The sequence below is a fragment of the Macaca fascicularis genome, chromosome 12 (assembly GCF_037993035.2).
Source record: "Macaca fascicularis isolate 582-1 chromosome 12, T2T-MFA8v1.1".
NCBI classification, from domain to species: domain Eukaryota; kingdom Metazoa; phylum Chordata; class Mammalia; order Primates; family Cercopithecidae; genus Macaca; species Macaca fascicularis.
The window spans coordinates 64,591,241-64,606,215 of record NC_088386.1 but is presented as its reverse complement, the minus strand read 5'-3'; the positions used below and the strand labels follow the sequence as shown (position 1 = coordinate 64,606,215).

Genomic DNA, 14,975 nt, shown 5'->3' with positions numbered 1-14,975 from the left:
TTCAGGTACCACGACACGGGGCTGGTCTGTGTTAGGATAAACCAAGTTCTTAATGGGCTTTGAATCCACAGAAACTTTGCTTGTGATGTCCAGATGAGGGCGCCATCCCTTCTGCAGAAGTCAGAGTTTTCCCAGAAAAAAAGCAATGACTGAACTACAACTAATATTTGGAGGACACCCACATAGCTAGACTCTCTATGTATTTTTAAAAATCATTAATAAAATTTTATTATGTGTCATTATTTCCTTTGTCATATTCATTATTTTTATTTAATAACATATATTTAAAAAATAGTTTACCCTTATTGTATATAATTTAAAAGATGCAGAAAAGCATGAGGAAGAAAATGAAAACCACCGTCGTTCACATTTGCATAACCTACAGATAATCACTTTTATATTGTACTTCTTCCAGTCCTTTTTTACATGTCTACATGACAAAATTAGGAATATACTGATTTTGGTAGGTAAAAAAATGTGCACAATTCAATTACATGGCTACTTGGGGGAGGAGCCCCAGGATAAAAGAAAGTAGAAGAGGAAAAATGCGTGGGTAATTGGTTCACAGTGTTATCCTACTACACTAATATAGAACATCCCTGCACAACCATGAACTAAATATTTTTTTGGAATATGATTGACTTATTGGGATAGGCTTCTACTTCAGGACTATTGATGCCTTATCCAGCATCATGGGGACTCCTTGACCTAAAGAATGAGATTGAGAAAGTTTATTTTACAAATCTTAAACATGTTTCTATTTTCAGGGCAGATTCAGCCAGACTCATGACTGTGGGATGTGATTAAGGAGGGCCTAATCTGTGTTTGGGGGGATGTTAGGTCTGGGATGCACATCCACATGCCTTCCAGATAGACTGAAATCTCAGAATCAAAACTAAAATATTCTAATCTTACAGCATAATCCCTGGGAGTCAGATCAACCAGTCGGTGGCATTCATGCTGGAGGAGAATCTGCATTGCCTCCACTTCTAAAACGCTTTTCCACCAGCAGCATACTTGCCCGGAATCTATGGCACAGGGAAGTTCAGGCAGTCCTCATCACCCTGTGCAGGTGGTATTCTCACTCCCATTTTACAGATGAAGAAACTGAGGCTAGTGGAAATTAAGTAACTTGTCCAAAGTTAGATAGCTAATAAGTGAACACAAACCTTTGTGATTTCAAAGACCATCTCTTAAGATTGGTTAACTTTTAACTAATCCTCCTAGACACACAGCCTGACCTTATCTTCCAGTCTGTCTTGCAGTTAGGTATGGCTATGTGGCACTGTCCTCTCCAATGGAATCTGAGTAGAAGTAACGGATGCCACTTCCAGGATTGGCCCATAGGAACTGTCCATACAAAATGCTCCATATTTTCTCTTCCCTGTGTGATGGATAGATGTCCATGTCCAAGGAGACCTTAAAAGCCACATGTTGAGGATGGTAGAGCTTCTGTCAGCCTGGGTCTCTGAATGACTGCATGGAGCAGAGCACCTTTGCTCAACACCAATTTCTCCTTATTCAAGGCCTACTGGACTTCACATGAGGAGACATAATTAGCAAGTATCACTACCTTAACCAAATCACCCAACAAGCAAGTGGCAAAACCAGGATCTAAAACCAGTGCTTTGTGACTTCATAAGCCTGTGCTCTTTTCACTATACCATTCTGCCTCCCTCTGCAGTCAACTAAACTACAGAAATTGTGTTCTTCCACACAGCTTGCTTTAAAAACACATAAACTACCTAAGAAAGCTCTAATCTAGACATTTTTCTCTCTGCTAGTCTCTATGCCACACACACACAAAAAAATAGCCAATTATATTGTTAACTGACTCATGCTGACTTTACACAATTTATATTGATTTTCAGGGTGGTAATAACCAGCTTCTGTGATTGGTGTGCAAGACTTCCTGCCTAACCAATCCTTCTTGTGGCTCAGCTTTGTAAACACTGGCCCTGACTGGCCGTGAACAGAAGTTCTTATCTTAGACTGCATGCGACTCATCCTACTGGCATTGAAAGCCCTTCTTTGTCTGTCTTCACCTACTTAATCAAATTTACAAGCCACTGTTCGCCTCTTCTCTCAGCAGCCATCTTGGTCCTTTCAATGTTGCCTGTGTGCACTCATGCTGTATTTATGACCTGGTGCCTCTCATACTTTGAGATATAACTCAAGTCCTTCTTTCTTTGAGAATCCATATTGATGGGTCACTTTTTAAATACTTAAGGTCTGCATCAAACATTATAACAGTTGCTGTTGTTCTTTTTTATTCTTACTTGTTTTATATGCTAAGCTTTATTATCCTTTTAAGGTTTAAACTTTCTCAAGGACACTAGCTGTAATGTGTACAACTTGGTAGCCAGCATAACATTTGACATAGTGTCTTATAAAAAGAAGATCCTCAATCATTAGTTTTTGAATGATTCAAGGAGTAAAGTGATGGCAACTTCTTTTATCTCTTCCATAGTGCAATCCTCAATATATTTTTTAAACAGCTATTGGCTGAATTCTACCATTGTGGTTTAGAGCTTTCTCTGAGACATTTTTGCTATGGTTTTGAAGCAGGTTCCAAATTGGTCCATAGTGACCTCCAAGGCTCTACAGGAGTGGTTCTCAAGCTTCAGCTCATCGGGCCCCACTCCCAGAGTTTCTGATTCAGTAGGTCTCAGGAAAGGACCAAGAACATACATTCCTACTGGGTAATGAGGAGGCTGCTGCTGGGCCAGTTGTCACGCTTTCAGAGCCACTGCCCTGTGAGCTCATGGCACTCCCTGATTCCCACCACTCTGACATAATCCCCAACTGACTTCAGTCTTGCTTACTCCACTCCAGGTTCAGCTTCCTTACACACACCAGGCATGCTCCTGCATAGAGCTTTGCCCATGCGGTTTCCCCAGATACCCACGTACTTGTTCCTTTACTGCCCTCAGGTCATTCCTCATATGTCACCATCTCAGTGGGCCTCCATAACACCCAGTTAAAAATGGCAACATCCTTCTCCCCTCACACTCTTACTGACACATATACATATACACACACACACTCTCTCTCTCTCTCTCTTTCACACACACACACACACACACACACTCCCTATCATATCCCTTTCCTGCAATGCTTTTCTCCATACCATTTACACTATCTGATGTATTGTGTGTGTTACTTCTTTGTCTCCTGTCTATACTGCCCCCTCCCCGCCCCCAGAATATAAGATTCCTAAGGCAGGGATTCTCGTCTGTTTCATTCATTCCTGAATCCCAGAACTGAGAACCGTGTTTGGCACATAAACATTCAAAAAGAGCTGGTATTTTAATTGGATGACTGTAGGGACCACAACCCTACCTATTTTCAGACCATGAAGCATAAAGAAGACAAGCCTACAGCTGAAGTGAATTAAGCACGATCAGCTCAGTACTCACACTGCCCAGATGTGTCTAGGGGCCAGCATGAGGGTGCAGAGGAAGACACCCTAAACTCTCCAGGGCCCTGGACAGATGGCCACTCTGTCTTCACTTTTCTCATCTAGAAGATGAGGTTGTTGGATGATATAGCAATATATACAATGTTGTTTCTAGCTCTAAAACTCTCTGCTTTTGTCTTCCCTTGGATCTTCATGCCACCAGAAGGAAAGTCTTAGGACCCTCGGACCTGTGAGCAGATCAGCTCTGGTCCTGAGTTGACAGTTTTCTCTTGTTGGCATTTTTACCCTTTGACTGTTGTCAATAACTTCAGCACAGCAAAGGTAGCAAAACTATATCATGAATCTTTTCCCAATCAAAGCTACAGCCACATAGCTGTCTTGCCTTTTTGGGTTTGTGTGAAGCAAAATTCTTTTTCCTGGGTCCTAATTGGTGCCAAATCCTGTATTACTACATTTGCGTCACCTCAGAAGGCAACCCATCCAGTTTGGATAGAGGAAACATCTAGAAATCTTGCTTCTCTTTGCTGACCTTGATATATTGAGATTTGAACATATAAATATAATAACATATAAAATTATATGTCATAATTTTGGGTTTTGTGGGCTAAGTCATAAACCATGCAGGTTTATGGGCTAAGTCATAAACCGTCTTATACATAAATTCCAGTAGAGAAAAAAATGGTGGATGCTGAATTTTAATGAAAAATTTATGACAGAGAAATCTAAAATTGAGAAAATTTGATCTTACAGTTTAATTTCTGCTAATTGAGAAGCACTGGTCCATCAGTTGCATTTCAGAGCACAGAGTGGAAGAAGGTTAGCACAGACTGGCTTGTGGCTTCACATCTACTAGTTATTACACCTTGGGTGGATTATTTAACCTCTCTGTGCAACTATAAAATAGAAATGACATGATAGCACCCAACTCCTAGGGCTACCCAAGTGAGGTGATACAAATAACATTTTTGAAGTGGGCCAGGCACCCAACCAAGAGTCTTGACCAATGTTGCCTATTATTATTCATTGCTGAAGGCTGGAGTGAGATACATTTAGGAAAGAGTAGGTTCAGGCAAAGGAGAAAAAATAAGAACATTGTAGGAAAAATGGAAAGAGTCACAAGAAGGGAGAGGAAGAGGCAGCACAAATATATTGGAGGAGCTCCATGTGCTTATTTGACTTGAGATTCTGTTCATTTGAACCTTTAAAAAATCGTTCATCTTTGCTTATACAGAGCTTCGTCTGGTGTGCCAAGCGTGAGGTTAATGACCGTTCATGCCAGGGTGCAAGAGTTGTCTATGCACTCAGACTTTTGTGCAAGGCTGTTTCAGATGTTCTTTTAGGGTATTTGTCTCCACAAAACTCTATGGCTGGGCCAGGAGCATCTGGAGCCTGCAACCAGGGATTTTTCCAAGAATAATCTTTTATATTGAGGGGGAAAGTTTAAAGGTATTTTTTTTTTGTCTTGTTATGTTTTTAAGTAAGTTTTCACAACTACAGGCCTGTAAAAAATAAGGGTTGGGATAGCCCGAATTCCAGGCTTCTTGCTGGGCCCACTCTGCTCAATTTGCCTCTCCTTCAAAGGTGAATCAGCACTTTCCAAGGTCTGTTGACACCCTCAGAGGGTTTCCCAAGCACACTCTGTGTTTGGGGTTATTGCTCTGAGTATGTTTCTCATATGTCACTGAACTGTGCTTAGGCTGCCCTCAGGGACATTGACCCTTAGGCAAATAGATAATGTTCTCGAAAAGGCTTGAATTCTGTTCAGTGCTTTAGAATGATGAAAACTGAGGTTGGAAAAGGTTGTGAAACCTTTTGACTCTCCACAGTGGAGTCCATTATTTCCTCTGGCTTCCTCCAATTCACGTTCACAGGTAAGTAACTTATACTTGTCTCTGCAAATTCATTCCCTCTTCCCTTTAACTCTCACTTTGTGGGGTGTAGTGTTTCTGATTTATTAAAGATTGGTCTCTCGTCCTGTGTAAATAACGCTACAATACTTGGATAGAAACTTTCAGGATGCATTAATTATTTCATAACATTGTACACAATACAGAGGACTCTTGGTTGCTGTATTCTTTATAGTAATGCTAGTTCATGCATCAATCTCTTGAGAGAGAGAGAGAGTGTGTGTGTGTGTGAGAGAGAGTGTGTGTGTGGTGTACATGGGTGTGTGGTACAAATGACCAAATAGATTGAATAATCTGCTCAAAGTAAAAATACCAGTGGGCTTCTTTTTTAACTTGGCGTTATGAAAGCACAATTCTGTTTGCTCTAATAATCACAAATTCAATGATCACAAATTCTACCCTTGAAAGCTGGTTTGATACAGAACGACACCGACTTTATCTTTTCTCCAACACCGTACTCATTTCTTCATTCTCCCGGTTTTCAAAAATATAAACACTAAAAAAAAATTAGCTGTGGATGCATGTTTAGAGGGGAGAAAGTTGGTTTCTAGGACTTAATTTCAGTTTTTAGGTTACCCAAGCCAGTGGGAATCACATATCGCTAATGACTTGAGCACAGAGATCAAATATTATTTACACTTCACACTCAGAATAAAAGACAGTATTTGTCAACATTTTTGAGGGGGAATAGCTTTTTAGAGATATTAGAGACAAATTATAGTGGTTATAACCTAAAACTTTAATATTCTGATCTAGTAGTGGTTATTATTAAATATTTGAAGTGATAACTTATTTACGAGCTCTTGTTTAACAGAAGTTCTTTTCTATGGGCAACCACGTCCCCTCACTGCTTACCCCCTCACCTTGGTTCTCCCTGCTGTGCTCTGGAACACTGTGATTGCCTCTGATTGAAGCCTCTGTTTCCCTGTCTAGGAGCTTCTGTTTACACTCCTCCCCACTCTAGATTGCAAGCCCCTTGAATAATTTTCGTTTCCTAGTACCAAGAATAATGGTGACAAATATTAGTGGATGACTCCCAAAAATTGATTAAGAAGCTATTTAGGGGGAAAAATGCCCATTTTGTGGTTTTGAAATGCTACAATTGCCATAAAATGCCCAAGTTTCATTGCAGAAATAAAATACTGGAGTTATGTTTTGCTTGGTCAAGAGGAAAGAACTGTACATTTAGAGACAAAGAATCGCTGTGGCAGTTAACTTTGTTGTTACATCTATTTTTTTCCTAAGCAATTCTTTAGTCCTCTACCTCAGTGGTGCTTCTGAAAAAAGGACTTATGTGGCCAATGGGATCACGTGTATTTATTTCCCTTCTCTATCAGCCATAGCCCTCAGGGCTGGAAGGGCCTCATTTTAGTCTATCCCCAGACAGGGTGTCCCACAGTGTTGACACACAGCATTAACCCACAGTGAGCTTATCTGGAAAATAATGCTTTTCTATTTTCCTTGTTTCTTAGCATATATTAATGTTTCTTTCCTCCTCTAATGATCTTTCAGATAAAGAAATCGTTTGCTGAGCTGATAATAACAAAGGTGTCCTACCTACATTTTTAAATGTCAGCAGTGAAAGATGTTTTAAGGGTTTAAAAAAAAAAAGAAAAGAAAACTGTAGCTTAGAAAAGACATCCAAATTGAAGAGGAGCAGGGGCAATTCTGTTCTCTCAGAGCAGCTCTGTGAAGGGAGGGTTTGTGGGGCTGGAGTCTTGAAAGGCTTTACAGAGGGCAAGGCTTCACAAGAGAAAAGCCACAGAGGGACCCTCGCATGATCAGAATATTTAGTGTGATGTGGGGCATGGTGGGGGGAGGTGCTCTCCACTCCCGGGCCTGGCCTGGTTCCCCTCACTGTCCTCAGCTCCTCGATGGCTTTGAGGGCATTCAGATTCTTCCTACCATCTTGACCTGAATGTGAAAAAAACTCTTCCTCCTTAATTAAGCCTAGAAAAGGTAAACATGTTTCAAAAAATAGCATTTGGGTGAAAATTAAATGGAAAGTGGAACAAATCTCTGCAGAGAAAATGAAAAACCCTAGAACACAGACAGAGCCACCTCTGCCTCTTGGTCTGGTGGGATTTCTATTCTTCTCAAACCAATTTCCTAACCTCTCTGGGTGTGGGCTCCAAGTCCCAAGCCTTATCAGGGGAACTTTTTTAAAATATAAGTTTGATCATAATCTTTTCTTACCTAAAGACTTCATTAGCTTCCCATGGCCTTTTGGATAAGGTCCCAAGTTCTCAGTGGTAAGGATCATGAGGCCCCGAAGGATCAACCAGCCACATCCTCCCGAGTTGCCCATCCGCCTCCCCAAGATTCACTGGGCTCCTTCAGCCTTGGACCCGGCTGCCCTGTCTCTTGCATCTGGGCCTTTGCATGTGTCCTTCCCTGCCTGGACTGCTCTTCCCTCTCCTCTTCCCATGGCAAACTTGCTCTCATCTTCAATGTCTCATGCTAAGCACTTGCTCCAGAGCCTTCTATAGCTCTCTAGACAAGGCAGCTCTTCTGCACGAGGACCCAGGAGATGCCTGTATTTCCCCTTTCCTCACTGCCATCCTGCTTGATGCCTAATTTCCCAGATATTGTCTGTCTTCCCTGCCACATTGTAAGTTCCATGAGGGTAGGGCTGGTTGGAGGGCTGGTGCCTCACACAATTTTTAGGGTAGGTAAATCAGGACCTCAGAGATTTCTTCCTGAGCCTCAGGCTGCCCTGAACTGATCTCACAGTACAGGGTTGACATTTTCTGCAAAGAGCTATATAGTGAATATTTTAGGTACGGGAGACAGAAAGGGTCATACAGTCTGTCATTGGAGCACAGAAGCAGCCAAAGACGATAGAAAATGAATGGGTGTGACTGTATTCCCATAAAACTGTATTTACAAAATAGGATGGTAATAGTATCTTTCAGCCCAGAAGAATTCAGCTCTGGAGACACCTTTTCTCAGCCCTGACCCCCCCTTTTTTTTTTCAAAACTTCTACAATAACAATAGCCAGTTGCTAGCATTGATCCCAGCCACTGGTGAACGTCAGCCTGTCCATCTGTTGCTCCAGGCTGACATCCCCACCAGTTCACACTAGCAGCCTTGCTGTAGTGGCCAGTAGTGGGCACTGATATTTTACGCTCTCAGGATCTTTGATTTCTTCCTGGCATGGCTTGTAGAACCCTGTATCTCCTCCAATTTTGGCAGCCTCAGGACCTTTGTGGTACTGCTCATTTGGGCCCATTTTTATTTATTTATTTATTTTTTATTGTACCTTAAGTTATAGACTACATGTGCACAACGTGCAGGTTTGTTACATATATACATTTGCCATGTTGGTGTGCTGCACCCATTAACTCGACATTTACATTAGGTATATCTCCTAATGCTATCCCTTCCCCCCCGCCACCCCACAACAGGCCCCAGTGTGTGATGTTCCCCTTCCTGTGTCCAAGTGTTCTCATTGTTCAGTTTCCACCTATGAGTGAGAACATGTGGTGTTGGGTTTTTTTGTCCTTGCAATAGTTTGCTGAGAATGATGGTTTCCAGCTTCATCCATGTCCCTACAAAGGACATGAACTCATCCTTTTTTACAGCTGCATAGTATTCTATGGTGTATATGTGCCACACTTTCTTAATCTAGTCTGTCATTGATGGACATTTGGGTTGGTTCCAAGTCTTTGCTATTGTGAATAGTGCCGCAATAAACATACGTGTGCATGTGTCTTTATAGCAGCAGCATTTGTAATCCTTTGGGTATATACCCAGTAATGGGATGGCTAGGTCAAATGATATTTCTAGTTCTAGATCCTTGAGGAATCGCCACACTGTCTTCCACAATGGTTGAACTAGTTTACAGTCCCACCAACAGTGTTAAAGTGTTCCTATTTCTCCACATCCTCTCCAGCACCTGCTGTTTCCTGACTTTTTAATGATTGCCATTCTAACTGGTGTGAGATGGTATCTCACTGTGGTTTTGATTTGCATTTCTCTGATGGCCAGTGATGATGAGCATTTTTTCATGTGTCTGTTGGCTGCATAAATGTCTTCTTTTGAGAAGTGTCTGTTCATATTCTTCGCCTACTTTTTGATGCGGTTGTTTTTTTCTTGTAAATTTGTTTGAGTTCTTTGTAGATTCTGGATATTAACCCTTTGTCAGATGAGTAGATTGTAAAAATTTTCTCCCATCCTGTAGGTTGTCGGGCCCATTTTTAAGGTCAAAGTACTAGGTTCTCTCAAATGACCATCTAGCTGATGGTTTCTCTTCCCCATCCACTCCTCTCCAGCAGTGAGGTCTTTCAGAATGCTGTTGTTAGAGTCTAAGGTAGAAAAATCTTTGATATATTTTTACCAGCAATGGTCAGGAGACTGTCCTCTAATGTGTGTATCTGTGTTGATAAGATTACATATTTTATCAAGAGAAAACTTCAACCCTGAATAGTTAAACAGAAGCACATGTAGTGTGAAGGTTATAGACTTAGCAGAGAGGAACACTGGAGTTGGTGTGAACAATTAAGAATTATTGGGGGATTCTATGATTAGGTGGCCAAAGTCTGCCAACTAGTGCTTAGACATCTCGATTTGCTACTTTTTACTCCTAGATTCCCTTAAGTTTATTGGAAGATACATTTTTCTGGAATGCCTTGAAAATTCTCAGTCTGTTTCTGAAGAGATTTTGGGGAGGTTAAAATAATTTAATATATTAAATTGCACAGCAAAAATGAAATAACATTGAATCTTATTTTCAACTATGAGTTTTCTTGTGTTAGTTTAAGTAAAATTTCATTATTGAAAATTTGTTAAGAAACACTAATTAAAGCCTCCTGCAATGTATGAAACTCAAATCAAGTTATTAGGTTAGGTGCTAAAAAAGTGTTGCAGCTAATGGCTGAGAGAGTAGATTTAGATGACATTATATCTGCTTGTAATCAGTGAGGAAAAATAATGTGGCAAAATACTATGGTACTCTTAAATCATAGAAAGTACCAAATGAGGAGGAGCTACGCTCTCAAGAACCTGCAAAACAAATGTGTTTATCACCAAAAACCAGATTCCCACTGCATTTCCAGAGTTTCCGAGACTGGCAGCCATGTCCTCCAGCATCTGCTGTACGAGTTTCCCACCATCTCATCTAATTAAAAAAAAAAAAAAAAAGAATTCGCCAGTGGGAGAAAACATGGTCTAATAATATATGCGAGGTATATATTATTCTACATTCATAATGATACAAGGCAATTTGTCTAATATTCAATTCTGAAAACATTGTCTTTTGTGGCAAATATCACAGGCAAGGCTTTCATTTATTCTTTCTAGTAATTTTGGTTTTTCAGTGTACTTTCCCAAACTTACTGTTATAAAATTCCCAGTGTTTTTGTAGGTACTTGCAAATAATTAAGATTTTCAGCACAATGGCCTTCAAAAGTCTTCACTGCCATTTCTAAGCTGCCCAAAGGTAAAGGGACTAGCTTCCATTTCTGACTGAACAACCAGTGCATGCCTTCAGCCCTACAGAGTACACATCTTTTGAAGTATAGCTCCTTGGCATGTCAGAAAAGAACAGTGGACTACCAAAGTTCAGAGTGATGCACTGATGCTGAGAAAAATAAACAAACAAAAGAACACCCTGTTCCATTTTGTAGCTGGCCTGGTACTCACACTTAAGTCACGTTATTCTCTTATTAGACATAAACAATCTCACAGAATACCAACCGCAAAGTCACCCTGAGTCAATGCAAGGTCAGTTCGTACTTTGTTCTCAGCAAAGGCAAAATCAAGGTCGCTGTCCAACTCACAAAATACCGAACATCTTGCTAAATGAATGACTGCTATTTCTTTATCTAGTCATACATAGTCCCAGCTTTTTAACAGCATCCAATCTAGAACAAATACCCACTACGTTAGATCCTTCCCCAAATCACCTGATTAAAGCCCAAGTTCTATAATAGGTTCTTTCAACACCGTTTTACTGAGGTACCCACAGCCCCTGACAGTGTGCTCACCCTCGGTGCAATGAGTAGCAAACACAGCTTGTTTCACTACAGGTGTGTTCTTGGTGCTCACTGACTGAGGGGCATTGACAATGCTGTGGGCATAGAGATCCATGCTTGGATGAATTTTTGCCTTTTAGAATGTTACTTTTTTTTTTTTTTTTTTTTTTGAGACGGAGTCTCGCTCTGTCGCCCGGGCTGGAGTGCAGTGGCCGGATCTCAACTCACTGCAAGCTCTGCCTCCGGGGTTTACACCATTCTCTTGCCTCAGCCTCCTGAGTAGCTGGGACTACAGGCGCCCACCACCGCGCCTGGCTAGTTTTTTTTTTTTTTTTGTATTTTTTAGTAGAGACGGGGTTTCACAATGTTAGCCAGGATGGTCTCGATCTCCTGACCTCGTGATCTGCCCGTCTCAGCCTCCCAAAGTGCTGGGATTACAGGCTTGAGCCACCGCCCCCGGCCTAGAATGTTACTTTTAAAGGTAAATTAGAAACCACAAAAACGATTTGTAGGGGTATTCAGAAAGAAGCAAAATGTAAGCAATTGAAACCTAATGTATGGAATTGACAAGGGGACACAGAAGGAAAGTAAAGAGAATAGGTTGGTGGATTAGTATTCCTGTGCTTAATGGAGGACAGATTACTACAAATGACCCTGGAAGGGCAGGTGGGGTGGAGGATCAGGTAGGGGGGACTCAGTCTTTAAGCTTGAAGGGCAAAGGGAACTTCAGCGGCTATCTCCCTTCATGCTAGCTGCTGTACAGATACAGTTTCATTTCATCTTCCCACCGGTCCTGCGAGGTGGATTTTACCACCATCACCACCACTTCCTGACATGAAAGGTGGAGAAATAAGGATGTGAAGAGAGATTTAAAAATAAATCCAACTACGTAGAGTGAAGCAACAGGTAGTATCAGGATCTGAGAGACTCCAAATTTCGTGGGCAAGACACTAGACCACTGTCCTCTAAACACTGTGAAGTATTTGCACACCAGTGGAAAGAAACCTTTTTAAATGAAGAGCTAAGCCAGAGGAAAAAATAATTGGAGACTAAATTTTTTTAATATTGTATTTTAAAATTAGGAAATGCAATAGTACATCTGTGGTTAAATGTTGTTTATTAGTTTCTCATTATTAAAGAGTGTCTTTGTTTTTTGAAAAAAAGTTTTTGGTTAAAACTTCAAATATTGTTAACCAGCAAATGTTACAGTCTCTGAATGTAATACTGCTATAGTGAACAAATTTTGTTCTTGAATAAAAGAATTTTGAATCTGGTTCTTTTAGTATTTTTTAAAGCAGCCTCAGAAACTACTTAATTAAATAACATTTCTCACTCTACTTCTTAATATTCTATTAAGGGATATTCTACAAAATAAGTGATGAGTGCTCCTCAAAACTGCCAAGGTCATCAAAAACAAGGAAAGTGTGAGAAATTGTCATAGCCAAGAGTTGCTTAACAAGATATGACAACTTAATGTAACATGGTAAATTTGGTATCCTAGAGGGAACCCTGGAACAAAAAAGCAATTAGGTGAAAAATAAGGGAATTTGAATAAATTATGCACCCTAGCTAAAAATAATGTATCAATATTGGTTCATTAATACTAATGTAAGATATTTACAGTGTACATTGGTACATTAATACTAATGGAAGACATTAATAACTGGGTGTGGGGTACATGGGAATTTTGTATCATCTTCACAATTTTTCTATAAAATCAAAGCTGCTCAAATTTGTTTAATTAAAGGGATTCCCCAGAGTTAGGAAAAAAAATTATTTTCTATCATGAAGTATTTTATTTTCTACAAAATGATTTTGTTTTATTTAGGAGTGCTATGCTACTTAAGATGGAAAAATACATGATGATGTTACCCTCCCAAGCTTGCTAACATTAACCCTTTTGTGGCATTATCCAGCTTTCCATTTGTTCTTTTTTAAATTTTATTTTATTTTATTTTAAGTTCCAGGGTACATGTGCAGGATGTGCAGGTTTGTTACTTAGGTAAACGTGTGCCACGGTGGTTTGCTGCACCTATCAATCCATCACCTAGGTGTTGAGCCCGGCATCTATTAGCTATTCTTCCTAATGCTCTCCCCACTGCCCTCCCCCAATAGGCCCCAGTGTGTGTTGTTCCCCTCCGTGTGCTCTCTGTGTCCGTATCATGAAATATTTTAAAGCCACAGGAAAAAAAAAAAAGAGAGAGAGAAAAATTTAATGAACACCAAGTTACCTCATTCCAACTTTATCATATCTTAAACATTATGCCATACTTGCTGAAACTTTTTTTGTTTTAAGAAATTAAAACATGCGGATACCCTGTTTTATCGCAGGGGCCCTCTGAGCCCCTCCCCAGTCTCATTCCACTTCTTTTCCTCAGAGGTAACCACTATCATTAATTCAGTGCTTATTAGTTTCAGGCAAGTCTTTATATTTCTACTGAGTGTCTATATATCTATGAACATTACAAATAGCGATTTGCAGGTAACACATTTTACATAAATGACATCATACAGTATCATTCTGAAACTTTCTGTCTTGTTTGTTTAAACTTACGTTGCTTGAGCTTTATCCATGCGAATTCACTGATTTTAATGGCTAGATATTCCATTGTGTATAGAATAATTAATAATTCTATAAATTATTGAATCCAATCCCTTGTTCATTTATATTTTCTCCAAGCTTTTTGTTTCCAAAGAAATACTGCAATAAACAAGCTTACATATATCTCTGCATGTATTTTCTGAGTTTCAACCTTGGCTGTATCACTTACTAACTTGTCCTCTTGAGCTTATAACTTAGTCCTTCATACTTTAGTGCCCTTATCTGAAAATTGGGGATAGTCCTAGTACCCATCTCAGGAGGCTGTTGGGAGGTTTTATGGCATAGCATGTATCAAGCATTTAGAACAGTGCCTGGCACGTATTAAATGCCATATTAGTGTTAACTGTTTTTTAAATTATTAAGGAAAATACCAGAGAAGGATATTCTGGGACCTGGGGTATTAACATTTTTAGCCTTGCTAGATATTTCCAAATTGCTATCCAAAGTCATTCAGTCAATTTCTATTCTTATTAGCTGTGCATGAAAGGACTCCGTCCTCCACATCTTCACAACACTTGGTACTACTGGATATTTCATCTTTGCCAATATTTCAATGAACAGTTTTAGTATTCACTGCTGATCGTTAACCCAAATTTATTCATTAGGGTTGCAAAATAATGATTTTTTAAATTTTATGGATTTTCAAAACTCGGGAATGGATAATGATTTTTTACTGAATACTTTTTGCATCTATGAAAATGATTATTTTTTAACCTTAAATAGTCATTGCATTCCTGGGATCAACATTATTTCATTTTTTTTCATAAACTGCTGAATTACATTTAACATATTTTATTTATCATTTTAAAATCTGTTTTCAGAAGTAATTATAAGCCTATTTTTATCCCTTTTTGTTTTGATGTCAAGATTATACTTGCTTTATAAAATGATTTGGATAGCTTTTCCTGTTTTTATTTTCACCAAAACCATTTGCATAAGATTAGAATTATCTACTGTTTGAAGTTGTAGTAAAATTTGCCTGTAACATTATCTAGCCCTGTTGTTTGTTGAGGTGGGAGACTTTTGAATATTGAACCAATATTTTAATAGCCATTACTTTTTAAGTTTT

At 39.5% G+C, this 14,975-nt stretch overlaps 1 protein-coding gene across 6 annotated transcripts in view; it reads left to right on the top strand.

Annotated features, from left to right (window-relative positions):
- The first annotated feature begins 5,192 nt into the window (after window positions 1-5,192).
- Window positions 5,193-14,975, top strand: part of ABCB11 (ATP binding cassette subfamily B member 11) — a 112,738-nt gene continuing 102,955 nt past the window's right edge. For all 6 annotated transcript variants that reach the window (XM_015432329.4, XM_074009388.1, XM_045367203.3 and 3 more), the window contains exon 1: window positions 5,193-5,292. The gene's annotated coding sequence lies outside the window, so the exon portion shown is untranslated. The remainder of the gene's footprint in view (window positions 5,293-14,975) is intronic.